Source organism: Carcharodon carcharias, chromosome 20 (assembly GCF_017639515.1).
Source record: "Carcharodon carcharias isolate sCarCar2 chromosome 20, sCarCar2.pri, whole genome shotgun sequence".
In the NCBI taxonomy this organism is placed as follows: Eukaryota; Metazoa; Chordata; class Chondrichthyes; order Lamniformes; family Lamnidae; genus Carcharodon; species Carcharodon carcharias.
Window position 1 is genome coordinate 27,318,091 of NC_054486.1, and position 27,564 is coordinate 27,345,654.

Here is a 27,564-nt window from a genome sequence, read left to right on the forward strand (position 1 = left end):
GGAGGGAGAGTGCAGGGTGTCCGGGGAGTGAGAGTGCAGGGTGTCCGGGGAGTGAGAGTGCAGGGTGTCCGGGGAGTGAGAGTGCAGGGTGTCCGGGGAGTGAGAGTGCAGGCTGTCCGGGGAGTGAGAGTGCAGGCTGTCCGGGGAGTGAGAGTGCAGGGTGTCCGGGAGTGAGAGTGCAGGCTGTCCGGGGAGTGAGAGTGCAGGGTGTCCGGGGAGTGAGAGTGCAGGGTGTCCGGGGAGTGAGAGTGCAGGGTGTCCGGGGAGTGAGAGTGCAGGGTGTCCGGGGAGTGAGAGTGCAGGGTGTCCGGGGAGTGAGAGTGCAGGGTGTCCGGGGAGTGAGAGTGCAGGGTGTCCGGGGAGTGAGAGTGCAGGGTGTCCGGGGAGTGAGAGTGCAGGGTGTCCGGGGAGTGAGAGTGCAGGGTGTCCGGGGAGTGAGAGTGCAGGGTGTCCGGGGAGTGAGAGTGCAGGTGTCCGGGGAGTGAGAGTGCAGGGTGTCCGGGAGTGAGAGTGCAGGGTGTCCGGGAGTGAGAGTGCAGGGTGTCCGGGGAGTGAGAGTGCAGGGTGTCCGGGGAGTGAGAGTGCAGGGTGTCCGGGGAGTGAGAGTGCAGGGTGTCCGGGGAGTGAGAGTGCAGGGTGTCCGGGGAGTGAGAGTGCAGGGTGTCCGGGGAGTGAGAGTGCAGGGTGTCCGGGGAGTGAGAGTGCAGGGTGTCCGGGGAGTGAGAGTGCAGGGTGTCCGGGGAGTGAGAGTGCAGGGTGTCCGGGGAGTGAGAGTGCAGGGTGGTCCGGGGAGTGAGAGTGCAGGGTGTCCGGGGAGTGAGAGTGCAGGGGTGTCCGGGGAGTGAGAGTGCAGGGTGTCCGGGGAGTGAGAGTGCAGGGTGTCCGGGAGTAGTGCAGGTGGTCCGGGGAGTGAGAGTGCAGGGTGTCCTGGGAGGGAGGGTGCAGGGTGTCTGGGGAGGGTTAGTGCAGGGTGTCCGGGGCGGGAGAGTGCAGGGAGTCCGGGGAGGGTTAGTGCAGGGTTTCCGGGGAGGGAGAGTGCAGGTTGTCCGGGGAGGGAGAGTGCAGGGTGTCCGGGGAGGGTTAGTGCAGGGTTTCCGGGGAGGTAGAGTGCAGGTTGTCCGGGGAGGGAGAGTGCAGGGTGTCTGGGGAGGGTTAGTGCAGGGTGTCGTGGGAGGGTTAGTGCAGTGTGTCTGGGGAAGGAGAGTGCAGGGTGTCCGGGGAACGTTAGTGCCCTGTCTGGTGAAGGTTAGTGCAGGGTGTCCGGGGAGTGAGAGTGCAGGATGTCCCGGGAGTGAGAGTGCAGGGTGTCCGGGGAGTGAGAGTGCAGGGTGTCCGGGGAGTGAGAGTGCAGGGTGTCCGGGGAGTGAGAGTGCAGGGTGTCCGGGGAGTGAGAGTGCAGGGTGTCCGGGGAGTGAGAGTGCAGGGTGTCCGGGGAGGGTTAGTGCAGGGTGTCCGGGGAGGGTTAGTGCAGGGTGTCCGGGGAGTGAGAGTGCAGGGTGTCCCGGGAGTGAGAGTGCAGGGTGTCCGGGTAGTGAGAGTGCAGGTTGTCCGGGGAGTGAGAGTGCAGGGTGTCCGGGGAGTGAGAGTGCAGGGTGTCCGGGGAGTGAGAGTGCAGGGTGTCCGGGGAGTGAGAGTGCAGGCTGTCCGGGGAGTGAGAGTGCAGGCTGTCCGGGGAGTGAGAGTGCAGGCTGTCCGGGGAGTGAGAGTGCAGGCTGTCCGGGGAGTGAGAGTGCAGGGTGTCCGGGGAGTGAGAGTGCAGGGTGTCCGGGGAGTGAGAGTGCAGGGTGTCCGGGGAGTGAGAGTGCAGGGTGTCCGGGGAGTGAGAGTGCAGGGTGTCCGGGGAGTGAGAGTGCAGGGTGTCCGGGGAGTGAGAGTGCAGGGTGTCCGGGGAGTGAGAGTGCAGGGTGTCCGGGGAGTGAGAGTGCAGGGTGTCCGGGGAGTGAGAGTGCAGGCTGTCCGGGGAGTGAGAGTGCAGGCTGTCCGGGGAGTGAGAGTGCAGGCTGTCCGGGGAGTGAGAGTGCAGGGTGTCCGGGGAGTGAGAGTGCAGGGTGTCCGGGGAGTGAGAGTGCAGGGTGTCCGGGGAGTGAGAGTGCAGGGTGTCCGGGGAGTGAGAGTGCAGGGTGTCCGGGGAGTGAGAGTGCAGGGTGTCCGGGGAGTGAGAGTGCAGGGTGTCCGGGGAGTGAGAGTGCAGGGTGTCCGGGGAGTGAGAGTGCAGGGTGTCCGGGGAGTGAGAGTGCAGGGTGTCCGGGGAGTGAGAGTGCAGGGTGTCCGGGGAGTGAGAGTGCAGGGTGTCCGGGGAGTGAGGGTGCAGGGTGTCCGGGGAGTGAGGGTGCAGGGTGTCCGGGGAGTGAGGGTGCAGGGTGTCCGGGGAGTGAGGGTGCAGGGTGTCCGGGGAGTGAGGGTGCAGGGTGTCCGGGGAGTGAGGGTGCAGGGTGTCCGGGGAGTGAGGGTGCAGGGTGTCCGGGGAGTGAGGGTGCAGGGTGTCCGGGGAGTGAGGGTGCAGGGTGTCCGGGGAGTGAGGGTGCAGGGTGTCCGGGGAGTGAGGGTGCAGGGTGTCCGGGGAGTGAGGGTGCAGGGTGTCCGGGGAGTGAGGGTGCAGGGTGTCCGGGGAGTGAGGGTGCAGGGTGTCCGGGGAGTGATGGTGCAGGGTGTCCGGGGAGTGAGGGTGCAGGGTGTCCGGGGAGTGAGGGTGCAGGGTGTCCGGGGAGTGAGGGGTCAGGGTGTCCGGGGAGTGAGGGTGCAGGGTGTCCGGGGAGGGAGGGTGCAGGGTGTCTGGGGAGGGTTAGTGCAGGGTGTCCGGGGAGGGAGAGTGCAGGGTGTCCGGGGAGGGTTAGTGCAGGGTTTCCGGGGAGGGAGAGTGCAGGTTGTCCGGGGAGGGAGAGTGCAGGGTGTCCGGGGAGGGTTAGTGCAGGGTTTCCGGGGAGGTAGAGTGCAGGTTGTCCGGGGAGGGAGAGTGCAGGGTGTCTGGGGAGGGTTAGTGCAGGGTGTCGTGGGAGGGTTAGTGCAGTGTGTCTGGGGAAGGAGAGTGCAGGGTGTCCGGGGAACGTTAGTGCCCTGTCTGGTGAAGGTTAGTGCAGGGTGTCCGGGGAGTGAGAGTGCAGGATGTCCGGGGAGTGAGAGTGCAGGGTGTCCGGGGAGTAAGAGTGCAGGGTGTCCGGGGAGTGAGAGTGCAGGGTGTCCGGGGAGTGAGAGTGCAGGGTGTCCGGGGAGTGAGAGTGCAGGGTGTCCGGGGAGGGTTAGTGCAGGGTGTCCGGGGAGGGTTAGTGCAGGGTGTCCGGGGAGTGAGAGTGCAGGGTGTCCCGGGAGTGAGAGTGCAGGGTGTCCGGGTAGTGAGAGTGCAGGGTGTCCGGGGAGTGAGAGTGCAGGGTGTCCGGGGAGTGAGAGTGCAGGGTGTCCGGGGAGTGAGAGTGCAGGCTGTCCGGGGAGTGAGAGTGCAGGCTGTCCGGGGAGTGAGAGTGCAGGCTGTCCGGGGAGTGAGAGTGCAGGGTGTCCGGGGAGTGAGAGTGCAGGGTGTCCGGGGAGTGAGAGTGCAGGGTGTCCGGGGAGTGAGAGTGCAGGGTGTCCGGGGAGTGAGAGTGCAGGGTGTCCGGGGAGTGAGAGTGCAGGGTGTCCGGGGAGTGAGAGTGCAGGGTGTCCGGGGAGTGAGAGTGCAGGGTGTCCGGGGAGTGAGAGTGCAGGCTGTCCGGGGAGTGAGAGTGCAGGCTGTCCGGGGAGTGAGAGTGCAGGGTGTCCGGGGAGTGAGAGTGCAGGGTGTCCGGGGAGTGAGAGTGCAGGGTGTCCGGGGAGTGAGAGTGCAGGGTGTCCGGGGAGTGAGAGTGCAGGGTGTCCGGGGAGTGAGAGTGCAGGGTGTCCGGGGAGTGAGAGTGCAGGGTGTCCGGGGAGTGAGAGTGCAGGGTGTCCGGGGAGTGAGAGTGCAGGGTGTCCGGGGAGTGAGAGTGCAGGGTGTCCGGGGAGTGAGAGTGCAGGGTGTCCGGGGAGTGAGAGTGCAGGGTGTCCGGGGAGTGAGAGTGCAGGGTGTCCGGGGAGTGAGAGTGCAGGGTGTCCGGGGGAGTGAGAGTGCAGGGTGTCCGGGGAGTGAGGGTGCAGGGTGTCCGGGGAGTGAGGGTGCAGGGTGTCCGGGGCGTGAGGGTGCAGGGTGTCCGGGGAGTGAGGGTGCAGGGTGTCCGGGGAGTGAGGGTGCAGGGTGTCCGGGGAGTGAGGGTGCAGGGTGTCCGGGGAGTGAGGGTGCAGGTTGTCCGGGGAGTGAGGGTGCAGGGTGTCCGGGGAGTGAGGGTGCAGGGTGTCCGGGGAGTGAGGGTGCAGGGTGTCCGGGAGGGAGGGTGCAGGGTGTCCGGGGAGTGAGGGTGCAGGGTGTCCGGGGAGTGAGGGTGCAGGGTGTCCGGGGAGTGAGGGTGCAGGGTGTCCGGGGAGTGAGAGTGCAGGGTGTCCGGGGAGTGAAGGTGCAGGCTGTCCGGGGAGTGAGAGTGCAGGGTGTCCGGGGAGTGAGAGTGCAGGGTGTCCGGGGAGTGAGAGTGCAGGGTGTCCGGGGAGTGAGAGTGCAGGGTGTCCGGGGAGTGAGAGTGCAGGTGTCCGGGGAGTGAGAGTGCAGGGTGTCCGGGGAGTGAGGGTGCAGGGTGTCCGGGGAGTGAGGGGGCAGGGTGTCCGGGGAGTGAGGGTGCAGGGTGTCCGGGGAGTGAGGGTGCATTGTGTCCGGGGAGTGAGGGTGCAGGGTGACCGGGGAGTGAGGGTGCAGGGTGTCCGGGGAGTGAGGGTGCATTGTGTCCGGGGAGTGAGGGTGCAGGGTGTCCGGGGAGTGAGGGTGCAGGGTGTCCGGGGAGGGAGAGTGCAGGGTTTCCGGGGAGGGAGAGTGCAGGGTGTCCGGGGAGGGAGAGTGCAGGGTGTCCGGGGAGGGAGAGTGCAGGGTGTCCGGGGAGGGAGAGTGCAGGGTGTCCGGGGAGGGAGAGTGCAGGGTGTCCGGGGAGGGAGAGTGCAGGGTGTCCGGGGAGGGAGAGTGCAGGGTGTCCGTGGAGGGAGAGTGCAGGGTGTCCGGGGAGGGAGAGTGCAGGGTGTCCGGGGAGGGTGAGTGCAGGGTGTCCGGGAGGGAGAGTGCAGGGTGTCCGGGGAGGGAGAGTGCAGGGTGTCCGTGGAGGGAGAGTGCCGGGTGTCCGGGGAGGGAGAGTGCAGGGTGTCCGGGGAGGGAGAGTGCAGGTTGCCCGGGGAGGGAGATTGCAGCGTGTCCGGGGTGGGAGAGTGCAGGGTGTCCGGGGAGGGAGAGTACAGGGTGTCCGGGGAGGGAGAGTGCAGGGTGTCCTGGGAGGAAGAGTGCAGGGTGTCCGGGGAGGAGAGTGCAGGGTGTCCGGGGAGGGAAAGTGCAGGGTGTCCGGGGAGGGAGAGTGCAGGGTGTCCGGGGAGGGAGAGTGCAGGGTGTCCGGGGAGTGAGAGTGCAGGGTGTCCGGGGAGTGAGAGTTAAGGATGTCCGGGGAAAGTTAGTGCCGTGTCTGGGGAAGGTCAGTGCAGGTTTTCCGGGGAGGGAGAGTGCAGGGTGTCCGGGGAGAGTTAGTGCAGGGTGTCCGGGGATGGATATTGCAGGGTGTCCGGGGAGGGAGAGTGCAGGGTGTCCGGGGAGGGAGAGTGCAGGGTGTCCGGGGAGTGAGACTGCAGGGTGTACGGGGATGGAGAGTGCTGGGTGTCTGGGGCGGGAGCCTGCAGTCTTTCCGGGGAGTGACAGTGCAGGGTGTCCGGGGAGGGTTAGTGCAGGGTGCCCGGGGAGCGAGTTTGCAGGGTGTCTGGGGAGGGTTAGTGCAGGGTGTCGTGGGAGGGTTAGTGCAGTGTGTCTGGGGAAGGAGAGTGCAGGGTGTCCGGGTAACGTTAGTGCCCTGTCTGGTGAAGGTTAGTGCAGGGTGTCCGGGGAGTGAGAGTGCAGGGTGTCCGGGGAGTGAGAGTGCAGGGTGTCCGGGGAGTGAGAGTGCAGGGTGTCCGGGGAGTGAGAGTGCAGGGTGTCCGGGGAGTGAGAGTGCAGGGTGTCCGGGGAGTGAGAGTGCAGGGTGTCCGGGGAGTGAGAGTGCAGGGTGTCCGGGGAGTGAGAGTGCAGGGTGTCCGGGGAGTGAGAGTGCAGGGTGTCCGGGGAGTGAGAGTGCAGGGTGTCCGGGGAGTGAGAGTGCAGGGTGTCCGGGGAGTGAGAGTGCAGGGTGTCCGGGGAGTGAGAGTGCAGGGTGTCCGGGGAGTGAGAGTGCAGGGTGTCCGGGGAGGGTTAGTGCAGGGTGTCCGGGGAGGGTTAGTGCAGGGTGTCCGGGGAGTGAGAGTGCAGGCTGTCCGGGGAGTGAGAGTGCAGGCTGTCCGGGGAGTGAGAGTGCAGGCTGTCCGGGGAGTGAGAGTGCAGGCTGTCCGGGGAGTGAGAGTGCAGGCTGTCCGGGGAGTGAGAGTGCAGGCTGTCCGGGGAGTGAGAGTGCAGGCTGTCCGGGGAGTGAGAGTGCAGGCTGTCCGGGGAGTGAGAGTGCATGGTGTCCGGGGAGTGAGAGTGCAGGGTGTCCGGGGAGTGAGAGTGCAGGGTGTCCGGGGAGTGAGAGTGCAGGGTGTCCGGGGAGTGAGAGTGCAGGGTGTCCGGGGAGTGAGAGTGCAGGGTGTCCGGGGAGTGAGAGTGCAGGGTGTCCGGGGAGTGAGAGTGCAGGGTGTCCGGGGAGTGAGAGTGCAGGGTGTCCGGGGAGTGAGAGTGCAGGGTGTCCGGGGAGTGAGAGTGCAGGGTGTCCGGGGAGTGAGAGTGCAGGGTGTCCGGGGAGTGAGAGTGCAGGGTGTCCGGGGAGTGAGGGTGCAGGGTGTCCGGGGAGTGAGGGTGCAGGCTGTCCGGGGCGTGACGGTGCAGGGTGTCCGGGGAGTGAGGGTGCAGGGTGTCCGGGGAGTGAGGGTGCAGGGTGTCCGGGGAGTGAGGGTGCAGGGTGTCCGGGGAGTGAGGGTGCAGGTTGTCCGAGGAGTGAGGGTGCAGGGTGTCCGGGGAGTGAGGGTGCAGGGTGTCCGGGGAGTGAGGGTGCAGGGTGTCCGGGGAGGGAGGGTGCAGGGTGTCCGGGGAGTGAGGGTGCAGGGTGTCCGGGGAGTGAGGGTGCAGGGTGTCCGGGGAGTGAGAGTGCAGGGTGTCCGGGGAGTGAGAGTGCAGGGTGTCCGGGGAGTGAGAGTGCAGGGTGTCCGGGGAGTGAGAGTGCAGGGTGTCCGGGGAGTGAGAGTGCAGGGTGTCCGGGGAGTGAGAGTGCAGGGTGTCCGGGGAGTGAGAGTGCAGGGGTGTCCGGGGAGTGAGGGTGCAGGGTGTCCGGGGAGTGAGGGTGCAGGGTGTCCGGGGAGTGAGGGGGCAGGGTGTCCGGGGAGTGAGGGTGCAGGGTGTCCGGGGTGTGAGGGTGCAGGGTGTCCGGGGAGTGAGGGTGCATTGTGTCCGGGGAGTGAGGGTGCAGGGTGTTCGGGGAGTGAGGGTGCAGGGTGTCCGGGGAGGGAGAGTGCAGGGTGTCCGGGGAGGGAGAGTGCAGGGTGTCCGGGGAGGGAGAGTGCAGGGTGTCCGGGGAGGGAGAGTGCAGGGTGTCCGGGGAGGGAGAGTGCAGGGTGTCCGGGGAGGGAGAGTGCAGGGTGTCCGTGGAGGGAGAGTCCAGGGTGTCCGTGGAGGGAGAGTGCAGGGTGTCCGGGGAGGGAGAGTGCAGGGTGTCCGGGGAGGGTGAGTGCAGGGTGTCCGGGAGGGAGAGTGCAGGGTGTCCGGGGAGGGAGAGTGCAGGGTGTCCGTGGAGGGAGAGTGCCGGGTGTCCGGGAGGGAGAGTGCAGGGTGTCCGGGGAGGGAGAGTGCATGTTGCCCGGGGAGGGAGATTGCAGCGTGTCCGGGGTGGGAGAGTGCAGGGTGTCCGGGGAGGGAGAGTACAGGGTGTCCGGGGAGGGAGAGTGCAGGGTGTCCTGGGAGGAAGAGTGCAGGGTGTCCGGGGAGGGAGAGTGCAGGGTGTCCGGGGAGGGAAAGTGCAGGGTGTCCGGGGAGGGAGAGTGCAGGGTGTCCGGGGAGGGAGAGTGCAGGGTGTCCGGGGAGTGAGAGTGCAGGGTGTCCGGGGAGTGAGAGTTAAGGATGTCCGGGGAAAGTTAGTGCCGTGTCTGGGGAAGGTCAGTGCAGGTTTTCCGGGGAGGGAGAGTGCAGGGTGTCCGGGGAGGGTTAGTGCAGGGTGTCCGGGGATGGATATTGCAGGGTGTCCGGGGAGGGAGAGTGCAGGGTGTCCGGGGAGGGAGAGTGCAGGGTGTCCGGGGAGTGAGACTGCAGGGTGTACGGGGATGGAGAGTGCTGGGTGTCTGGGGCGGGAGCCTGCAGTCTTTCCGGGGAGTGACAGTGCAGGGTGTCCGGGGAGGGTTAGTGCAGGGTGCCCGGGGAGCGAGTTTGCAGGGTGTCTGGGGAGGGTTAGTGCAGGGTGTCGTGGGAGGGTTAGTGCAGTGTGTCTGGGGAAGGAGAGTGCAGGGTGTCCGGGTAACGTTAGTGCCCTGTCTGGTGAAGGTTAGTGCAGGGTGTCCGGGGAGTGAGAGTGCAGGGTGTCCGGGGAGTGAGAGTGCAGGGTGTCCGGGGAGTGAGAGTGCAGGGTGTCCGGGGAGTGAGAGTGCAGGGTGTCCGGGGAGTGAGAGTGCAGGGTGTCCGGGGAGTGAGAGTGCAGGGTGTCCGGGGAGTGAGAGTGCAGGGTGTCCGGGGAGTGAGAGTGCAGGGTGTCCGGGGAGTGAGAGTGCAGTGTGTCCGGGGAGTGAGAGTGCAGGGTGTCCGGGGAGTGAGAGTGCAGGGTGTCCGGGGAGTGAGAGTGCAGGGTGTCCGGGGAGTGAGAGTGCAGGGTGTCCGGGGAGTGAGAGTGCAGGGTGTCCGGGGAGTGAGAGTGCAGGGTGTCCGGGGAGGGTTAGTGCAGGGTGTCCGGGGAGGGTTAGTGCAGGGTGTCCGGGGAGTGAGAGTGCAGGCTGTCCGGGGAGTGAGAGTGCAGGCTGTCCGGGGAGTGAGAGTGCAGGCTGTCCGGGGAGTGAGAGTGCAGGCTGTCCGGGGAGTGAGAGTGCAGGCTGTCCGGGGAGTGAGAGTGCAGGCTGTCCGGGGAGTGAGAGTGCATGGTGTCCAGGGAGTGAGAGTGCAGGGTGTCCGGGGAGTGAGAGTGCAGGGTGTCCGGGGAGTGAGAGTGCAGGGTGTCCGGGGAGTGAGAGTGCAGGGTGTCCGGGGAGTGAGAGTGCAGGGTGTCCGGGGAGTGAGAGTGCAGGGTGTCCGGGGAGTGAGAGTGCAGGGTGTCCGGGGAGTGAGAGTGCAGGGTGTCCGGGGAGTGAGAGTGCAGGGTGTCCGGGGAGTGAGAGTGCAGGGTGTCCGGGGAGTTAGAGTGCAGGGTGTCCGGGGAGTGAGAGTGCAGGGCGTCCGGGGAGTGAGAGTGCAGGGCGTCCGAGGAGTGAGGGTGCAGGGCGTCCGGGGAGTGAGGGTGCAGGGCGTCCGGGGAGTGAGGGTGCAGGGCGTCCAGGGAGTGAGGGTGCAGGGCGTCCGGGGAGTGAGGGTGCAGGGCGTCCGGGGAGTGAGGGTGCAGGGCGTCCGGGGAGTGAGGGTGCAGGGCGTCCGGGGAGTGAGGGTGCAGGGTGTCCGGGGAGTGAGGGTGCAGGTTGTCCGGGGAGTGAGGGTGCAGGGTGTCCGGGGAGTGAGGGTGCAGGGTGTCCGGGGAGTGAGGGTGCAGGGTGTCCGGGGAGGGAGGGTGCAGGGTGTCCGGGGAGGGAGAGTGCAGGCTGTCCGGGGAGTGAGAGTGCAGGCTGTCCGGGGAGTGAGAGTGCAGGCTGTCCGGGGAGTGAGAGTGCAGGCTGTCCGGGGAGTGAGAGTGCAGGCTGTCCGGGGAGTGAGAGTGCATGGTGGTCCGGGGAGTGAGAGTGCAGGGTGTCCGGGGAGTGAGAGTGCAGGGTGTCCGGGGAGTGAGAGTGCAGGGTGTCCGGGGAGTGAGAGTGCAGGGTGTCCGGGGAGTGAGAGTGCAGGGTGTCCGGGGAGTGAGAGTGCAGGGTGTCCGGGGAGTGAGAGTGCAGGGTGTCCGGGGAGTGAGAGTGCAGGGTGTCCGGGGAGTGAGGGTGCAGGGTGTCCGGGGAGTGAGAGTGCAGGGTGTCCGGGAGTGAGAGTGCAGGGTGTCCGGGGAGTGAGAGTGCAGGGTGTCCGGGGAGTGAGGGTGCAGGGTGTCCGGGGAGTGAGGGTGCAGGGTGTCCGGGGAGTGAGGGTGCAGGGTGTCCGGGGAGTGAGGGTGCAGGTTGTCCGGGGAGTGAGGGTGCAGGGTGTCCGGGGAGTGAGGGTGCAGGGTGTCCGGGGAGTGAGGGTGCAGGGTGTCCGGGGAGGGAGGGTGCAGGGTGTCCGGGGAGGGAGGGTGCAGGGTGTCCGGGGAGTGAGGGTGCAGGGTGTCCGGGGAGTGAGAGTGCAGGGTGTCCGGGGAGTGAGAGTGCAGGGTGTCCGGGGAGTGAGAGTGCAGGGTGTCCGGGGAGTGAGAGTGCAGGGTGTCCGGGGAGTGAGAGTGCAGGGTGTCCGGGGAGTGAGAGTGCAGGGTGTCCGGGGAGTGAGAGTGCAGGGTGTCCGGGGAGTGAGAGTGCAGGGTGTCCGGGGAGTGAGGGGGCAGGGTGTCCGGGGAGTGAGGGGGCAGGGTGTCCGGGGAGTGAGGGTGCAGGGTGTCCGGGGTGTGAGGGTGCAGGGTGTCCGGGGAGTGAGGGTGCATTGTGTCCGGGGAGTGAGGGTGCAGGTTGTTCGGGGAGTGAGGGTGCAGGGTGTCCGGGGAGGGAGAGTGCAGGGTGTCCGGGGAGGGAGAGTGCAGGGAGTCCGGGGAGGGAGAGTGCAGGGAGTCCGGGGAGGGAGAGTGCAGGGTGTCCGGGGAGGGAGAGTGCAGGGTGTCCGGGGAGGGAGAGTCCAGGGTGTCCGGGGAGGGAGAGTCCAGGGTGTCCGTGGAGGGAGAGTGCAGGGTGTCCGGGGAGGGAGAGTGCAGGGTGTCCGGGGAGGGTGAGTGCAGGGTGTCCGGGAGGGAGAGTGCAGGGTGTCCGGGGAGGGAGAGTGCAGGGTGTCCGTGGAGGGAGAGTGCCGGGTGTCCGGGGAGGGAGAGTGCAGGGTGTCCGGGGAGGGAGAGTGCAGGTTGCCCGGGGAGGGAGATTGCAGCGTGTCCGGGGTGGGAGAGTGCAGGGTGTCCGGGGAGGGAGAGTACAGGGTGTCCGGGGAGGGAGAGTGCAGGGTGTCCTGGGAGGAAGAGTGCAGGGTGTCCGGGGAGGGAGAGTGCAGGGTGTCCGGGAGGGAAAGTGCAGGGTGTCCGGGGAGGGAGAGTGCAGGGTGTCCGGGGAGGGAGAGTGCAGGGTGTCCGGGGAGTGAGAGTGCAGGGTGTCCGGGGAGTGAGAGTGCAGGGTGTCCGGGGAGTGAGAGTTAAGGATGTCCGGGGAAAGTTAGTGCCGTGTCTGGGAAGGTCAGTGCAGGTTTTTCCGGGGAGGGAGAGTGCAGGGTGTCCGGGGAGGGTTAGTGCAGGGTGTCCGGGGATGGATATTGCAGGGTGTCCGGGGAGGGAGAGTGCAGGGTGTCCGGGGAGGGAGAGTGCAGGGTGTCCGGGGAGTGAGACTGCAGGGTGTACGGGGATGGAGAGTGCTGGGTGTCTGGGGCGGGAGCCTGCAGTCTTTCCGGGGAGTGACAGTGCAGGGTGTCCGGGGAGGGTTAGTGCAGGGTGCCCGGGGAGCGAGTTTGCAGGGTGTCTGGGGAGGGTTAGTGCAGGGTGTCGTGGGAGGGTTAGTGCAGTGTGTCTGGGGAAGGAGAGTGCAGGGTGTCCGGGTAACGTTAGTGCCCTGTCTGGTGAAGGTTAGTGCAGGGTGTCCGGGGAGTGAGAGTGCAGGGTGTCCGGGGAGTGAGAGTGCAGGGTGTCCGGGGAGTGAGAGTGCAGGGTGTCCGGGGAGTGAGAGTGCAGGGTGTCCGGGGATTGAGAGTGCAGGGTGTCCGGGGAGTGAGAGTGCAGGGTGTCCGGGGAGTGAGAGTGCAGTGTGTCCGGGGAGTGAGAGTGCAGGGTGTCCGGGGAGTGAGAGTGCAGGGTGTCCGGGGAGTGAGAGTGCAGGGTGTCCGGGGAGTGAGAGTGCAGGGTGTCCGGGGAGTGAGAGTGCAGGCTGTCCGGGGAGTGAGAGTGCAGGCTGTCCGGGGAGTGAGAGTGCAGGGTGTCCGGGGAGTAAGAGTGCAGGCTGTCCGGGGAGTGAGAGTGCAGGCTGTCCGGGGAGTGAGAGTGCAGGCTGTCCGGGGAGTGAGAGTGCAGGCTGTCCGGGGAGTGAGAGTGCAGGCTGTCCGGGGAGTGAGAGTGCAGGCTGTCCGGGGATTGAGAGTGCAGGGTGTCCGGGGAGTGAGAGTGCAGGGTGTCCGGGGAGTGAGAGTGCAGGGTATCCGGGGTGTGAGAGTGCAGGGTGTCCGGGGAGTGAGAGTGCAGGGTGTCCGGGGAGTGAGAGTGCAGGGTGTCCGGGGAGTGAGAGTGCAGGGTGTCCGGGGAGTGAGAGTGCAGGGTGTCCGGGGAGTGAGAGTGCAGGGTGTCCGGGAGTGAGAGTGCAGGGTGTCCGGGGAGTGAGAGTGCAGGGTGTCCGGGGAGTTAGAGTGCAGGGTGTCCGGGGAGTGAGAGTGCAGGGCGTCCGGGGAGTGAGAGTGCAGGGCGTCCGAGGAGTGAGGGTGCAGGGCGTCCGGGGAGTGAGGGTGCAGGGCGTCCGGGGAGTGAGGGTGCAGGGCGTCCAGGGAGTGAGGGTGCAGGGCGTCCGGGGAGTGAGGGTGCAGGGCGTCCGGGGAGTGAGGGTGCAGGGCGTCCGGGGAGTGAGGGTGCAGGGCGTCCGGGGAGTGAGGGTGCAGGGCGTCCGGGGAGTGAGGGTGCATGGCGTCCGGGGAGTGAGGGTGCAGGGTGTCCGGGGAGGGAGGGTGCAGGGTGTCCGGGGAGGGAGAGGGCAGGGTGTCCTGGGAGTGAGAGTGCAGGGTGTCCGGGGAGTGAGAGTGCAGGGTGTCCGGGGAGTGAGAGTGCAGGGTGTCCGGGGAGTGAGAGTGCAGGGTGTCCGGGGAGTGAGAGTGCAGGGTGTCCGGGGAGTGAGAGTGCAGGGTGTCCGGGGAGTGAGAGTGCAGGGTGTCCGGGGAGTGAGAGTGCAGGGTGTCCGGGGAGTGAGAGTGCAGGGTGTCCGGGGAGTGAGAGTGCAGGGTGTCCGGGGAGTGAGAGTGCAGGGTGTCCGGGGAGTGAGAGTGCAGGGTGTCCGGGGAGTGAGGGTGCAGGGTGTCCGGGGAGTGAGAGTGCAGGGTGTCCGGGGAGTGAGAGTGCAGGGTGTCCGGGGAGTGAGAGTGCAGGGTGTCCGGGGAGGGAGAGTGCAGGGTGTCCGGGGAGGGAGAGTGCAGGGTGTCCGGGGAGGGAGAGTGCAGGGTGTCCGGGGAGGGAGAGTGCAGTGTGTCCGGGGAGGGTTAGTGCAGGGTGTCCAGGGAGGGTTAGTGCAGGGTGTCCAGGGAGGGTTAGTGCAGGGTGTCCAGGGAGGGTTAGTGCAGGGTGTCCGGTGACTGAGAGTGCAGGGTGTCCGGGGAAGGTAGTGCTGGGTGTCCGGGGAGGGTTAGTGCAGGGTGTCTGGGGAAGGCTAGTGCAGGGTGTCCGGGGAGGGAGAGTGCAGGGTATCCGGGGAAAGTTAGTGCCGTTTCTGGGGAAGGTTAGTGCAGGGTGTCTGGGGAGGGTTAGTGCAGGGTGTCCGGGGAGGGTTACTGCAGGGTGTCCGGGGAGGGTTAGTGCAGGGTGTCCTGGGAGGGTTAGTGCAGGGTGTCCTGGGAGGGTTAGTGCAGGGTGTCCTGGGAGGGTTAGTGCAGGGTGTCCTGGGAGGGTTAGTGCAGGGTGTCCTGGGAGGGTTAGTGCAGGGTGTCCTGGGAGGGTTAGTGCAGGGTGTCCTGGGAGGGTTAGTGCAGGGTGTCCTGGGAGTGAGAGTGCAGGGTGTCCGGGGAGGGTTAGTGCAGGGTGTCCGGGGAGGGTTAGTGCAGGCTGTCCGGGGAGTGAGAGTGCAGGCTGTCCGGGGAGTGAGAGTGCAGGCTGTCCGGGGAGTGAGAGTGCAGGCTGTCCGGGGAGTGAGAGTGCAGGCTGTCCGGGGAGTGAGAGTGCAGGCTGTCCGGGGAGTGAGAGTGCAGGCTGTCCGGGGAGTGAGAGTGCAGGCTGTCCGGGGATTGAGAGTGCAGGGTGTCCGGGGAGTGAGAGTGCAGGGTGTCCGGGGAGTGAGAGTGCAGGGTATCCGGGGTGTGAGAGTGCAGGGTGTCCGGGGAGTGAGAGTGCAGGGTGTCCGGCGAGTGAGAGTGCAGGGTGTCCGGGGAGTGAGAGTGCAGGGTGTCCGGGGAGTGAGAGTGCAGGGTGTCCGGGGAGTGAGAGTGCAGGGTGTCCGGGGAGTGAGAGTGCAGGGTGTCCGGGGAGTGAGAGTGCAGGGTGTCCGGGGAGTTAGAGTGCAGTGTGTCCGGGGAGTGAGAGTGCAGGGTGTCCGGGGAGTGAGAGTGCAGGGCGTCCGAGGAGTGAGGGTGCAGGGCGTCCGGGGAGTGAGGGTGCAGGGCGTCCGGGGAGTGAGGGTGCAGGGCGTCCGGGGAGTGAGGGTGCAGGGCGTCCGGGGAGTGAGGGTGCAGGGCGTCCGGGGAGTGAGGGTGCAGGGCGTCCGGGGAGTGAGGGTGCAGGGCGTCCGGGGAGTGAGGGTGCAGGGCGTCCGGGAGTGAGGGTGCAGGGCGTCCGGGGAGTGAGGGTGCAGGGCGTCCGGGGAGTGAGGGTGCAGGGCGTCCGGGGAGTGAGGGTGCATGGCGTCCGGGGAGTGAGGGTGCAGGGTGTCCGGGGAGGGAGGGTGCAGGGTGTCCGGGGAGGGAGAGGGCAGGGTGTCCGGGGAGTGAGAGTGCAGGGTGTCCGGGCAGTGAGAGTGCAGGGTGTCCGGGGAGTGAGAGTGCAGGGTGTCCGGGGAGTGAGAGTGCAGGGTGTCCGGGGAGTGAGAGTGCAGGGTGTCCGGGGAGTGAGAGTGCAGGGTGTCCGGGGAGTGAGAGTGCAGGGTGTCCGGGGAGTGAGAGTGCAGGGTGTCCGGGGAGTGAGAGTGCAGGGTGTCCGGGGAGTGAGAGTGCAGGGTGTCCGGGGAGTGAGAGTGCAGGGTGTCCGGGGAGTGAGGGTGCAGGGTGTCCGGGGAGTGAGGGTGCATTGTGTCCGGGGAGTGAGGGTGCAGGGTGTCCGGGGAGTGAGGGTGCAGGGTGTCCGGGGAGGGAGGGTGCAGGGTGTCCGGGGAGGGAGAGTGCAGGGTGTCCGGGGAGGGAGAGTGCAGGGTGTCCGGGGAGGGAGAGTGCAGGGTGTCCGGGGAGGGAGAGTGCAGGGTGTCCGGGGAGGGAGAGTGCAGGGTGTCCGGGGAGGGTTAGTGCAGGGTGTCCAGGGAGGGTTAGTGCAGGGTGTCCAGGGAGGGTTAGTGCAGGGTGTCCAGGGAGGGTTAGTGCAGGGTGTCCGGTGACTGAGAGTGCAGGGTGTCCGGGGAAGGTAGTGCTGGGTGTCCGGGGAGGGTTAGTGCAGGGTGTCTGGGGAAGGCTAGTGCAGGGTGTCCGGGGAGGGAGAGTGCAGGGTATCCGGGGAAAGTTAGTGCCGTTTCTGGGGAAGGTTAGTGCAGGGTGTCTGGGGAGGGTTAGTGCAGGGTGTCCGGGGAGGGTTAGTGCAGGGTGTCCGGGGAGGGTTAGTGCAGGGTGTCCTGGGAGGGTTAGTGCAGGGTGTCCTGGGAGGGTTAGTGCAGGGTGTCCTGGGAGGGTTAGTGCAGGGTGTCCTGGGAGGGTTAGTGCAGGGTGTCCTGGGAGGGTTAGTGCAGGGTGTCCTGGGAGGGTTAGTGCAGGGTGTCCGGGGAGGATTAGTGCAGGGTGTCCGGAGACGGAGAGTGCAGGGTGTCCGGAGACTGAGAGTGCAGGGTGTCCAGGGAGGGTTAGTGCAGGGTGTCCGCGGAGGATTAGTGCAGGGTGTCCGGAGACTGAGAGTGCAGGGTGTGCGGAGACTGAGAGTGCAGGGTGTCCAGGGAGGGTTAGTGCAGGGTGTCCAGGGAGGGTTAGTGTAGGGTGTCTGGGGAGGGTTAGTGCACTGTGTCTGGGGAGGGTTAGTGCACTGTGTCTGGGGAGGGTTAGTGCACTGTGTCTGGGGAGGGTTAGTGCACTGTGTCTGGGGAGGGTTAGTGCACTGTGTCTGGGGAGGGTTAGTGCACTGTGTCTGGGGAGGGTTAGTGCAACTGTGTCTGGGGATGGTTAGTCCACTGTGTCTGGGGCGGGTTAGTGCATGGTGTCTGGGGCGGGTTAGTGCATGGTGTCTGGGGAGGGTTAGTGCTCTGGTGTCTGGGGAGGGTTAGTGCTCTGTGCCTGGGGAGGGTTAGTGCAGGGTGTCTGAGGAGGGTTAGTGCAGGGTGTCTGGGGAGGGTTAGTGCAGGGTGTCTGGGGAGGGTTAATGCAGGGTGTCCAGGGAGGGATAGTGCAGAGTGTCCAGGGAGGGTTCATGCAGGTTGTCATGGGCAGGTTAGTGCAGTGTGTCTGGGGAAGGTTAGTGCAGGGTGTCTGGGGAGGCAGAGTGCAGAGTGTCCGGGGAGGGTTAGTGCAGGGGGTGTGGGGAGGGAGAGGGAAGGGTGTCCAGGGAGGGTTAGTGCAGGGGGTCTGGGGTGGGTTAGTGCAGGGTGTCTGGCGAAGGTTAGTGCAGTGTGTCTGGGGAAGGTTCGTGCAGCTTTTCTGGGGAAGAAGAGTGCAGGATGTCCAGGGAGGGTTAGTGCTGGGTTTCCGGGAGGATTAGTTCAGGGTGTCCGGGAGGGTTAGTGCAGGGTGTCTGGGAGGGTTAGTGCAGGGTGTCTGGGAGGGTTAGTGCAGGGTGTCCGGGAGGGTTAGTGCAAGGTGTCCGTGGAGGGTTAGTGCAGGGTGTCCAGGGAGGGTTAGTGCAGGGTGTCCAGGGAGGGTTAGTGCAGGGTGTCCGGGGAGGGTTAGTGCTGGGTGTCCGGGAGGGTTAGTGCAGGGTGTCCGGGGAGGGTTAGTGCAGGGTGTCCGGGGAGGGTTAGTGCAGGGTGTCCGGGGAGGGTTAGTGCAGGGTGTCAGTGGAGGGTTAGTGCTGGGTGTCCGGGGAGGGTTAGTGCAGGGCGTCTGGGGAAGCAGAGTGCAGGATGTCCGGGGAGGGTTAGTGCAGGGTGTCCAGGGAGGGTTAGTGCAGGGTGTCCGGGGAAGCTTAGTGCAGGGTGCCCGGGGACTGAGAGTGCAGGGTGTGCGGGGAAAGTTATTGCCGTGTCTGGGGAAGGTCAGTGCATGGAGTCCTGGGAGGGAGAGTGCAGGGTGTCCGGGGAGGGTTAGTGCAGGGTGTCTGGGGAGGGTTAGTGCAGGGTGTCCGGGGAGGGAGAGTGCAGGATGTCCGGAGAGGGTTAGTGCAGGGTGTCTGGGGAAGTAGAGTGCAGGGTGTCCGGGGAGGGTTAGTGCAGGGTGTCCGGGGAGGGTTAGTGCAGGGTGTCCCGGGAGGGTTAGTGCAGGGTGTCCGGGGAGGGTTAGTACAGGGTGTCCGTGGACGGTTAGTGCAGGGTGTCCGGGAGGGTTAATGCAGGGTGTCTGGGGAAGGAGAGTGCAGGGTGTCCGGGGAGGGTTAGTGCAGGGTGTCCGGGAGGGTTAGTGCAGGGTGTCCGGGAGGGTTAGTGCAGGGTGTCCGGGAGGGTTAGTGCAGGGTGTCCGGGAGGGTTAGTGCAGGGTGTCCGGGAGGGTTAGTGCAGGGTGTCCGGGAGGGTTAGTGCAGGGTGTCCGGGAGGGTTAGTGCAGGGTGTCCGGGAGGGTTAGTGCACGGTGTCCGGGAGGGTTAGTGCAGGGTGTCCGGGAGGGTTAGTGCAGGGTGTCCGGGAGGGTTAGTGCAGGGTGTCCGGGAGGGTTAGTGCAGGGTGTCCGGGAGGGTTAGCGCAGGGTGTCCGGGGAGGGTTAGTGCAGGGTGTCTGGGGAGGGTTAGTGCAGGGTGTCCGGGGAGCGAGAGTGCAGGGTGTCCGGGGAGGGATATTGCAGGGTGTCTGGGGAAGGTGAGTGCAGGATGTCCGGGGAGGGTTAGTGCAGGATGTCCGGGGAGGGTTAGTGCAGGATGTCTGGGGTGGGATAGTGCAGGATGTCTGGGGAGGGATAGTGCAGTATGTCTGGGGAGGGATAGTGCAGGGTGTCCGGGGAAGTTTAGTGCAGGGTGTCCCGGGTGGGTTAGTGCAGGTTGTCCGGGAGGGTTAGTGCAGGGTGTCTGGGTAGTGAGAGTGCATGTTCTCCGGGGACTGAGATTGCAGGTTCTCCGCGTAAGGTTAGTGCCGGGTTTCCAGGGAGTGTGAGTGTTGGGTGTCCGGGGAGAGTGAGTGCAGGGTGTCCGGGGAGTGTGAGTGCAGGGTGTCCGGGGAAGTTTAGTGCAGGGTGTCCAGGGAGGGTTAGTGCAGGGTGTCCAGGGAGGGTTAGTGCAGGGTGTCCGGTGACTGAGAGTGCAGGGTGTCCGGGGAGTGAGAGTGCAGGGTGTGCGGGGAAAGTTAGTGCCGTGTCTGGGGAAGGTCAGTGCAGGGTGTCCGGGGAGGGTTAGTGCAGGGTGTCCGGCCAGTGAGAGTGCAGGGTGACCGGGAGGGTTAGTGCATGGTGTCCGGGGAAGGTTAGTGCAGGGTGTCTGGGGAAGGAGAGTGCAGGATGTCCGGGGAGGGGTAGTGCAGGGTGTCTGGGGAAGGTGAGTGCAGGATGTCCGGGGAGGGGTAGTGCAGGGTGTCTGGGGAAGGTCAGTGCAGGATGTCTGGGGAAGGTTAGTGCAGGGTGTCTTGGGAGGGAGAGTGAATGGTTTCCTGGGAGGGTTAGTGCAGGGTGTCTGGGGAGTGAGAGTGCTGCGTGTCCGGGGATGGTTAGTGCAGGTTGACCGGGGAGGGTTAGTGCAGGACGTCCGGGGAAGGTTAGTGCAGGGTGTCCGGGGAGGGTTAGTGCAGGGTGTCCGGGGAGGGTTAGTGCAGGGTGTCCGGGGAGGGTTAGTGCAGGGTGTCCGGGGAGGGTTAGTGCAGGGTGTCCGGGGAGGGTTAGTGCAGGGTGTCAGAGTTGGGTTAGTGCAGGGTGTCTGGGGAAGGTTAGTGCAGGGTGTCCGGGGAGGGTTAGTGCAGGCTTTCAGGGTTGGGTTAGTGCAGGGTGTCTTGGCAAGGTTAGTGCAGGGTGTCTGGGGAAGGTAGTGCTGGGTGTCCGGGGAGGGAGAGTGCAGGGTATCCGGGGAAAGTTAGTGCCGTGTCTGGGGAAGGTTAGTGCAGGGTGTCCAGGGAGGATTAGTGCAGGGTGTCCGGGGAGGATTAGTGCAGGGTGTCCGGGGAGGGATAGTGCAGGGTGTCCGGGGAGGGTTAGTGCAGGGTGTCCGGAGACTGAGAGTGCAGGGTGTCGAGGGAGGGTTAGTGCAGGGTGTCTGGGGAGGGTTAGTGCACTGTGTCTGGGGAGGGCTAGTGCACTGTGTCTGGGGAGGGCTAGTGCACTGTGTCTGGGGAGGGCTAGTGCACTGTGTCTGGGGAGGGCTAGTGCACTGTGTCTGGGGAGGGCTAGTGCACTGTGTCTGGGGAGGGCTAGTGCACTGTGTCTGAGGAGGGTTAGTGCACTGTGTCTGGGGAGGGTTAGTGCACTGTTTCTGAGAGGGTTAGTGCACTGTGTCTGGGGAGGGTTAGTGCACTGTGTCTGGGGAGGGTTAGTGCACTGTGTCAGGGGAGGGTTAGTGCACTGTGTCTGGGGAGGGTTAGTGCACTGTGTCTGGGGAGTGTTAGTGCACTGTGTCTGGGGAGTGTTAGTGCACTGTGTCTGGGGAGTGTTAGTGCACTGTGTCTGGGGAGTGTTAGTGCACTGTGTCTGGGGATGGTTAGTGCACTGTGTCTGGGGAGGGTTAGTGCACTGTGTCTGTGGAGGGTTAGTGCACTGTGTCTGTGGAGGGTTAGTGCATGGTGTCTGGGGAGGGTTAGTGCACTGTGTCTGGGGAGGGTTAGTGCACTGTGTCTGGGGAGGGTTAGTGCACTGTGTCTGGGGAGGGTTAGTGCACTGTGTCTGGGGAGGGTTAGTGCACTGTGTCTGGGGAGGGTTAGTGCACTGTGTCTGGGGAGGGTTAGTGCACTGTGTCTGGGGAGGGTTAGTGCACTGTGTCTGGGGAGGGTTAGTGCACTGTGTCTGGGGAGGGTTAGTGCATGGTGTCTGGGGAGGGTTAGTGCAGGTTCTCCGGGGAAGGTCAGTGCATGGTGTCCAGGGTGGGTTAGTGCATGGTGTCCAGGGAGGGTTAATGCAGGGTGTCCTCGGAGGGTTAGTGCAGGTCGTCCGGGGAGGGATAGTGCAGGGTGTCCGGGGAAGGTTAGTGCAGAGTGTCCGGGGAGGGTTAGTGCAGAGTGTCCGGGGAGGGTTCGTGCAGGGTGTCATGGGAAGGTTAGTGCAGTGTGTCTGAGGAAGTTTAGTGCAGGTTGTCCGGGGATTGAGCGTGCAGGGTGTCCGGGGAGGGTTAGTGCAGGGTGTCCGGGGAGGGTTAGTGCAGAGTGTCCGGGGAGGGTTAGTGCAGAGTGTCCGGGGAGGGTTAGTGCAGGATGTTCGGGGAGGGTTAGTGCAGGGTGTCCGGGGAGGGTCAGTGCAGGGTGTCCAGGGAGGGTCAGTGCAGGGTGTCCGGGGAAGGTAAGTGCAGGGTGTCCGGGGAGGGTTAGTGCAGGGTGTCCGGGGAGGGTTAGTGCAGGGTGTCCGGGGAGGGTTAGTGCAGGGTGTCCAGGGAGGGTTAGTGCTGGCTGTCCGGTGACTGAGAGTGCAGGGTGTCCGGGGAGGGTTAGTGCAGGGTGTTTGTGGAGGGTTAGTGCAGGGTGTCCGGGGAGGGTTAGTGCAGGGTGTCCGGGGAGGGTTAGTGCAGGGTGTCCGGGTGGGTTAGTGCAGGGTGTCCGGGGAGGGTTAGTGCAGGGTGTCCGGGGAGGGTTAGTGCAGGGTGTCCGGGGAGGGTTAGTGCAGGGTGTCTGGTGAGTGAGAGTGCAGGGTGTCCGGGGAGGGTGAGTGCAGGGTGTCCGGGGAGGGTGAGTGCAGGGTGTCCGGGGAGGGTGAGTGCAGGGTGTCCGGGGAGGGTGAGTGCAGGGTGTCCGGGGAGGGTGAGTGCATGGTGTCCGGGGAGGGTTAGTGCCGTGTCTGGGGAAGGTCAGTGCAGTGTGTCCGGGGAGGGTTAGTGCAGGTTGTCCGGGAGGGTTAGTGCAGGGTGTCTGGGGAGTGAGAGTGCAGGGTGTCCAGCCAGTGAGAGTGCAGTGTGTCTGGGGAGGGTTAGTGCAGGGTGTCTGGGGAAGGAGAGTGCAGGATGTCCGGGGAGCGGTCGTGCAGGATGTCTGGGGAAGGTCAGTGAAGGATGTCCGGGGAGGTTTAGTGCAGGGTGTCTGGGGAAGGAGAGTGCAGGATGTCCGGGGAGGGGTAGTGCAGGGTGTCTGGGGAAGGTCAGTGCAGGATGACCGGGGAGGGTTAGTGCAGGGTGTCCGGGGAGGGTTAGTGCAGGGTGTCCGGGGAGGGTTAGTGCAGGGTGTCCGGGGAGGGTTAGTGCAGTGTCTCTGGGGAGGGTTAGTGCAGGGTGTCTGGGGAAGCAGAGTGCAGGATGTCCGGGGAGGGTTAGTGCAGGGTGTCCGGGGAGGGTTAGTGCAGGGTGTCCGGGGAGGGTTAGTGCAGGGTGTCCGGGGAGGGTTAGTGCAGGGTGTCCGGGGAGGGTTAGTGCAGGGTGTCCGGGGAGGGTTAGTGCAGGGTGTCCGGGGAGGGTTAGTGCAGGGTGTCCGGGGAGGGTTAGTGCAGGGTGTCCGGGGAGGGTTAGTGCAGGGTGTCCGGGGAGGGTTATTACAGGGTGTCTGGTGAGTGAGAGTGCAGGGTGTCCGGGGAGGGTGAGTGCAGGGTGTCCGGGGAGGGTGAGTGCAGGGTGTCCGGGGAGGGTGAGTGCAGGGTGTCCGGGGAGGGTGAGTGCAGGGTGTCCGGGGAGGGTGAGTGCAGGGTGTCCGGGGAGGGTGAGTGCAGGGTGTCCGGGGAGGGTGAGTGCAGGGTGTCCGGGGAGGGTTAGTGCCGTGTCTGGGGAAGGTCAGTACAGGGTGTCCGGGGAGGGTTAGTGCAGGGTGTCCGGGAGGGTTAGTGCAGGGTGTCTGGGGAGTGAGAGTGCAGGGTGTCCAGCCAGTGAGAGTGCAGGGTGTCTGGGGAGGGTTAGTGCAGGGTGTCCGGGGAAGGAGAGTGCAGGATGTCCGGGGAGCGGTCGTGCAGGATGTCTGGGCAAGGTCAGTGAAGGATGTCCGGGGAGGGTTAGTGCAGGGTGTCCGGGGAGGGTTAGTGCAGGGTGTCCGGGAGGGTTAGTGCAGGGTGTCTGGGGAGAGAGAGTGCAGGGTGTCCGGGAGGGTTAGTGCAGGGTGTCCGGGGAGGGTTAGTGCAGGGTCTCCGGGAGGGTTAGTGCAGTGTGTCCAGGGAGGGATAGTGCAGGGTGTCCGGGAGGGTTAGTGCAGGATGTCCGTGAGGGTTAGTGCAGGGTGTCCGTTGAGGGTTAGTGCAGGGTGTCCACGGAGGGTTAGTGCAGGGTGTCCACGGAGGGTTAGTGCAGGGTGTCCGGGGATGGTTAGTGCAGGGTGTCCGGGGAGTGTTAGTGCAGGGTGTCCGTGGAGGGATAGTGCAGGGTGTCTGGGGAAGGATAGTGCAGGGTATCCGGGGAGGGTTAGTGCAGGGTGTCCGGAGAGTGTTAGTGCAGTGTGTCCGGACAGTGTTCGTGCAGGGTGTCCGGGGAGTGTTCGTGCAGGGTGTCCGGGGAGTGTTCGTGCAGGGTGTCCGGGGAGTGTTAGTGCAGGGTGTCCGGGGAGTGTTAGTGCAGGGTGTCCGGGGAGTGTTAGTGCAGGGTGTCCGGGGAGTGTTAGTGCAGGGTGTCCGGGGAGTGTTAGTGCAGGGTGTCCGGGGAGTGTTAGTGCAGGGTGTCCGGGGAGGGTTAGTGCTGGGTGTCCGGGGAGGGTTAGTGCTGGGTGTCCGTGGAGGGTTAGTGCAGGGTGTCTGGGGAGTGAGAGTGCAGGGTGTCCAGGGACTGTTAGTGCAGGGTGTCCAGGGAGGTTTAGTCCAGGTTCTCCGGTGACTGAGAGTGCAGGTTGTCCGGGGAGGGTTAGTGCAGGTTCTCCGGGGAAGGTTAGTGCAGGGTGTCCAGGGAGGGTTAGTGCACTTTGTCCCGTGACTGAGAGTGCAGGGTGTCTGGGGAGGGTTAGTGCAGGGTGTCTGGGGAGGGTTAGTGCAGGGTGTCTGGGGAGGGTTAGTGCAGGGTGTCTGGGGAGGGTTAGTGCAGGGTATCCACGGATTGTTAGTGCAGGGTGTCCGGGGAAGCTTTGTGCAGGGTGTCCGGGCAGGGTTAGTGCTGTGCGTCCAGGGAGGGTTAGTGCAGGGTGTCCGGGGAGGGTTAGTGCTGTGTGTCCAGGGAGGGTTAGTGCAGGGTGTCCGGGGAGTGAGCGTGCAGGGTTTCCAGGGAGGGTTAGTGCAGGGTGTCCGGGGAGGGTTAGTGCAGGGAGTCCGTGGAGGGTTAGTGCAGGGTGTCCAGGGAGGGTTAGTGCAGGATGTCCGGGCAGGTTTAGTGCAGGGTTTCCGGGAGGGTTAGTGCAGGGTGTCAGGGGTGGGTTAGTGCAGGCTGTCAGGGGAGGGTTAGTGCAGGGTGTCCGGGGAGGGTTAGTGCAGGGTGTCCGGGGAGGGTTAGTGCAGGGTGTCCGGGGAGGGTTAGTGCAGGGTGTCCAGGGAGGGTTAGTGCAGATTGTCCGGGGAGGGTTAGTGCAGGATGTCTGGGGAGGGATAGTGCAGGGTGTCCGGGGAAGTTTAGTGCAGGGTGTCCGGGGAGGGTTAGTGCAGGGTGTCCGGGGAGGGTTAGTGCAGGGTGTCCGGGGAGGGTTAGTGCAGGGTGTCCGGGGAGGGTTAGTGCAGGGTGTCCGGGGAGGGTTAGTGCAGGGTGTCCGGGGAGGGTTAGTGCAGGGTGTCCGGGGAGGGTTAGTGCAGATTGTCCGGGAGGGTTAGTGCAGGGTGTCTGGGTAGTGAGAGTGCATGGTGTCCGGGGAGTGAGAGTGCACGTTCTCCGCGTAAGGTTAGTGCAGGGTTTCCAGGGAGGGTTAGTGCAGGGTGTCCGGGGAAGGTTAGTGCAGGGTGTCCGGGGAGGGTTAGTGCAGGATGTCTGGGGAGGGTTAGTGCAGGGTGTCCGGGGAGGGTTAGTGCAGGGTGTCCCGGGTGGGTTAGTGCAGGGTGTCCGGGAGGGTTAGTGCAGGTGTCTGGGTAGTGAGAGTGCATGGTGTCCGGTGAGTGAGAGTGCAGGTTCTCCGCGTAAGGTTAGTGCAGGTTTTCCAGGGAGGGTTAGTGCAGGGTGTCCAGGGAGGGTTAGTGCAGGGTGTCCGGGGAGTGAGAGTGCACGGTGTGCGGGGAAAGTTAGTGCCGTGTCTGGGGAAGGTCAGTGCAGGGTGTCCGGGGAGGGTTAGTGCAGGGTGTCCGGCCAGTGAGAGTGCAGGGTGACCGGGAGGGTTAGTGCATGGTGTCCGGGGAAGGTTAGTGCAGGGTGTCTGGTGAAGGAGAGTGCAGGATGTCCGGGGAGGGGTAGTGCAGGGTGTCTGGGGAAGGTGATTGCAGGATGTCCGGGGAGGGGTAGTGCAGGGTGTCCACGGATTGTTAGTGCAGGGTGTCCGGGGAAGCTTAGTGCAGGGTGTCCGGGCAGGGTTAGTGCTGTGCGTCCAGGGAGGTATAGTGCAGGGTGTCCGGGGAGTGAGCGTGCAGGGTGTCCAGGGAGGGTTAGTGCAGGGTGTCCGGGGAGGGTTAGGGCTGTGTGTCCAGGGAGGGTTAGTGCTGTGTGTCCAGGGAGGGTTAGTGCAGGGTGTCCGGTGAGTGAGCGTGCATGGTTTCCAGGGAGGGTTAGTGCAGGGTGTCCGGGGTGGGTTAGTGCAGGGAGTCCGTGGAGGGTTAGTGCAGGGTGTCCAGGGAGGGTTAGTGCAGGATGTCCGGGCAGGGTTAGTGCAGGGTTTCCGGGAGGGTTAGTGCAGGGTGACCGGGAGGGTTAGTGCAGGGTGTCAGGGGAGGGTTAGTGCAGGGTGTCAGGGGAGGCTTAGTGCAGGGTGTCAGGGGAGGGTTAGTGCAGGGTGTCCGGGGAGGGTTAGTGCAGGGTGTCCGGGGAGGGTTAGTGCTGGGTGTCCGGGGAGGGTTAGTGCTGGGTGTCCGGGGAGGGTTAGTGCTGGGTGTCCGGGGAGGGTTAGTGCAGGTTGTCCGGGGAGGGTTAGTGCAGGGTGTCCGGGGAGGGTTAGTGCAGGATGTCTGGGGAGGGATAGTGCAGGGTGTCCGGGGAAGTTTAGTGCAGGGTGTCTTGGGAGGGTTAGTGCAGGGTGTCTTGGGAGGGTTAGTGCAGGGTGTCTGGGGAGGGTTAGTGCAGGGTGTCCGGGAAGGTTTAGTGCAGGATGTCTGGGGAGGGTTAGTGCAGGATGTCCGGGGAGGGATAGTGCAGGGTGTCCCGGGTGGGTTAGTGCAGGGTGTCCGGGGAGGGTTAGTGCAGGGTGTCCGGGGAGGGTTAGTGCAGGGTTTCCGGGGAGGGTTAGTGCAGGGTGTCCGGGGAGGGTTAGTGCAGGATGTCTGGGGAGGGTTAGTGCAGGGTGTCCGGGGAGGGTTAGTGCAGGGTGTCCGGGAGGGTTAGTGCAGGGTGTCTGGGTAGTGAGAGTGCATGGTGTCCGGGGAGTGAGAGTGCACGTTCTCCGCGTAAGGTTAGTGCAAGGTTTCCAGGGAGGGTTAGTGCAGGGTGTCCGGGGAAGTTTAGTGCAGGGTGTCCGGGGAGGGTTAGTGCAGGATGTCTGGGGAGGGTTAGTGCAGGGTGTCCGGGGAGGGTTAGTGCAGGGTGTCCCGGGTGGGTTAGTGCAGGGTGTCCGGGAGGGTTAGTTCAGGGTGTCTGGGGAGGGTTAGTGCAGGGTGTCCAGGGAGGGTTAGTGCAGGGTGTCCGGGGAAGGTTAGTGCAGGGTGTCCGGGGATGGTTAGTGCAGGGTGTCCGGGGAGTGTTAGTGCAGGGTGTCCGTGGAGGGATAGTGCAGGGTGTCTGGGGAAGGATAGTGCAGGGTATCCAGGGAGGGTTAGTGCAGGGTGTCCGGAGAGTGTTAGTGCAGTGTGTCCGGAGAGTGTTAGTGCAGGGTGTCCGGGGAGTGTTCGTGCAGGGTGTCCGGGGAGTGTTCGTGCAGGGTGTCCGGGGAGTGTTCGTGCAGGGTGTCCGGGGAGTGTTAGTGCAGGGTGTCCGGGGAGTGTTAGTGCAGGGTGTCCGGGGAGTGTTAGTGCAGGGTGTCCGGGGAGTGTTAGTGCAGGGTGTCCGGGGAGTGTTAGTGCAGGGTGTCCGGGGAGGGTTAGTGCTGGGTGTCCGGGGAGGGTTAGTGCTGGGTGTCCGTGGAGGGTTAGTGCAGGGTGTCTGGGGAGTGAGAGTGCAGGGTGTCCAGGGACTGTTAGTGCAGGGTGTCCAGGGAGGTTTAGTCCAGGTTCTCCGGTGACTGAGAGTGCAGGTTGTCCGGGGAGGGTTAGTGCAGGTTCTCCGGGGAAGGTTAGTGCAGGGTGTCCAGGGAGGGTTAGTGCACTTTGTCCCGTGACTGAGAGTGCAGGGTGTCTGGGGAGGGTTAGTGCAGGGTGTCTGGGGAGGGTTAGTGCAGGGTGTCTGGGGAGGGTTAGCGCAGGGTGTCTGGGGAGGGTTAGTGCAGGGTATCCACGGATTGTTAGTGCAGGGTGTCCTGGGAAGCTTTGTGCAGGGTGTCCGGGCAGGGTTAGTGCTGTGCGTCCAGGGAGGGTTAGTGCAGGGTGTCCGGGGAGGGTTAGTGCTGTGTGTCCAGGGAGGGTTAGTGCAGGGTGTCCGGGGAGTGAGCGTGCAGGGTTTCCAGGGAGGGTTAGTGCAGGGTGTCCGGGGAGGGTTAGTGCAGGGAGTCCGTGGAGGGTTAGTGCAGGGTGTCCAGGGAGGGTTAGTGCAGGATGTCCGGGCAGGTTTAGTGCAGGGTTTCCGGGAGGGTTAGTGCAGGGTGACCGGGAGGGTTAGTGCAGGGTGTCAGGGGTGGGTTAGTGCAGGCTGTCAGGGGAGGGTTAGTGCAGGGTGTCCGGGGAGGGTTAGTGCAGGGTGTCCGGGGAGGGTTAGTGCAGATTGTCCGGGGAGGGTTAGTGCAGGATGTCTGGGGAGGGATAGTGCAGGGTGTCCGGGGAAGTTTAGTGCAGGGTGTCCGGGGAGGGTTAGTGCAGGGTGTCCGGGGAGGGTTAGTGCAGGGTGTCCGGGGAGGGTTAGTGCAGGGTGTCCGGGGAGGGTTAGTGCAGGGTGTCCGGGGAGGGTTAGTGCAGGGTGTCCGGGGAGGGTTAGTGCAGGGTGTCCGGGGAGGGTTAGTGCAGGGTGTCCGGGGAGGGTTAGTGCAGATTGTCCGGGAGGGTTAGTGCAGGGTGTCTGGGTAGTGAGAGTGCATGGTGTCCGGGGAGTGAGAGTGCACGTTCTCCGCGTAAGGTTAGTGCAGGGTTTCCAGGGAGGGTTAGTGCAGGGTGTCCGGGGAAGGTTAGTGCAGGGTGTCCGGGGAAGGTTAGTGCAGGGTGTCCGGGGAGGGTTAGTGCAGGGTGTCCGGGGAGGGTTAGTGCAGGGTGTCCCGGGTGGGTTAGTGCAGGGTGTCCGGGAGGGT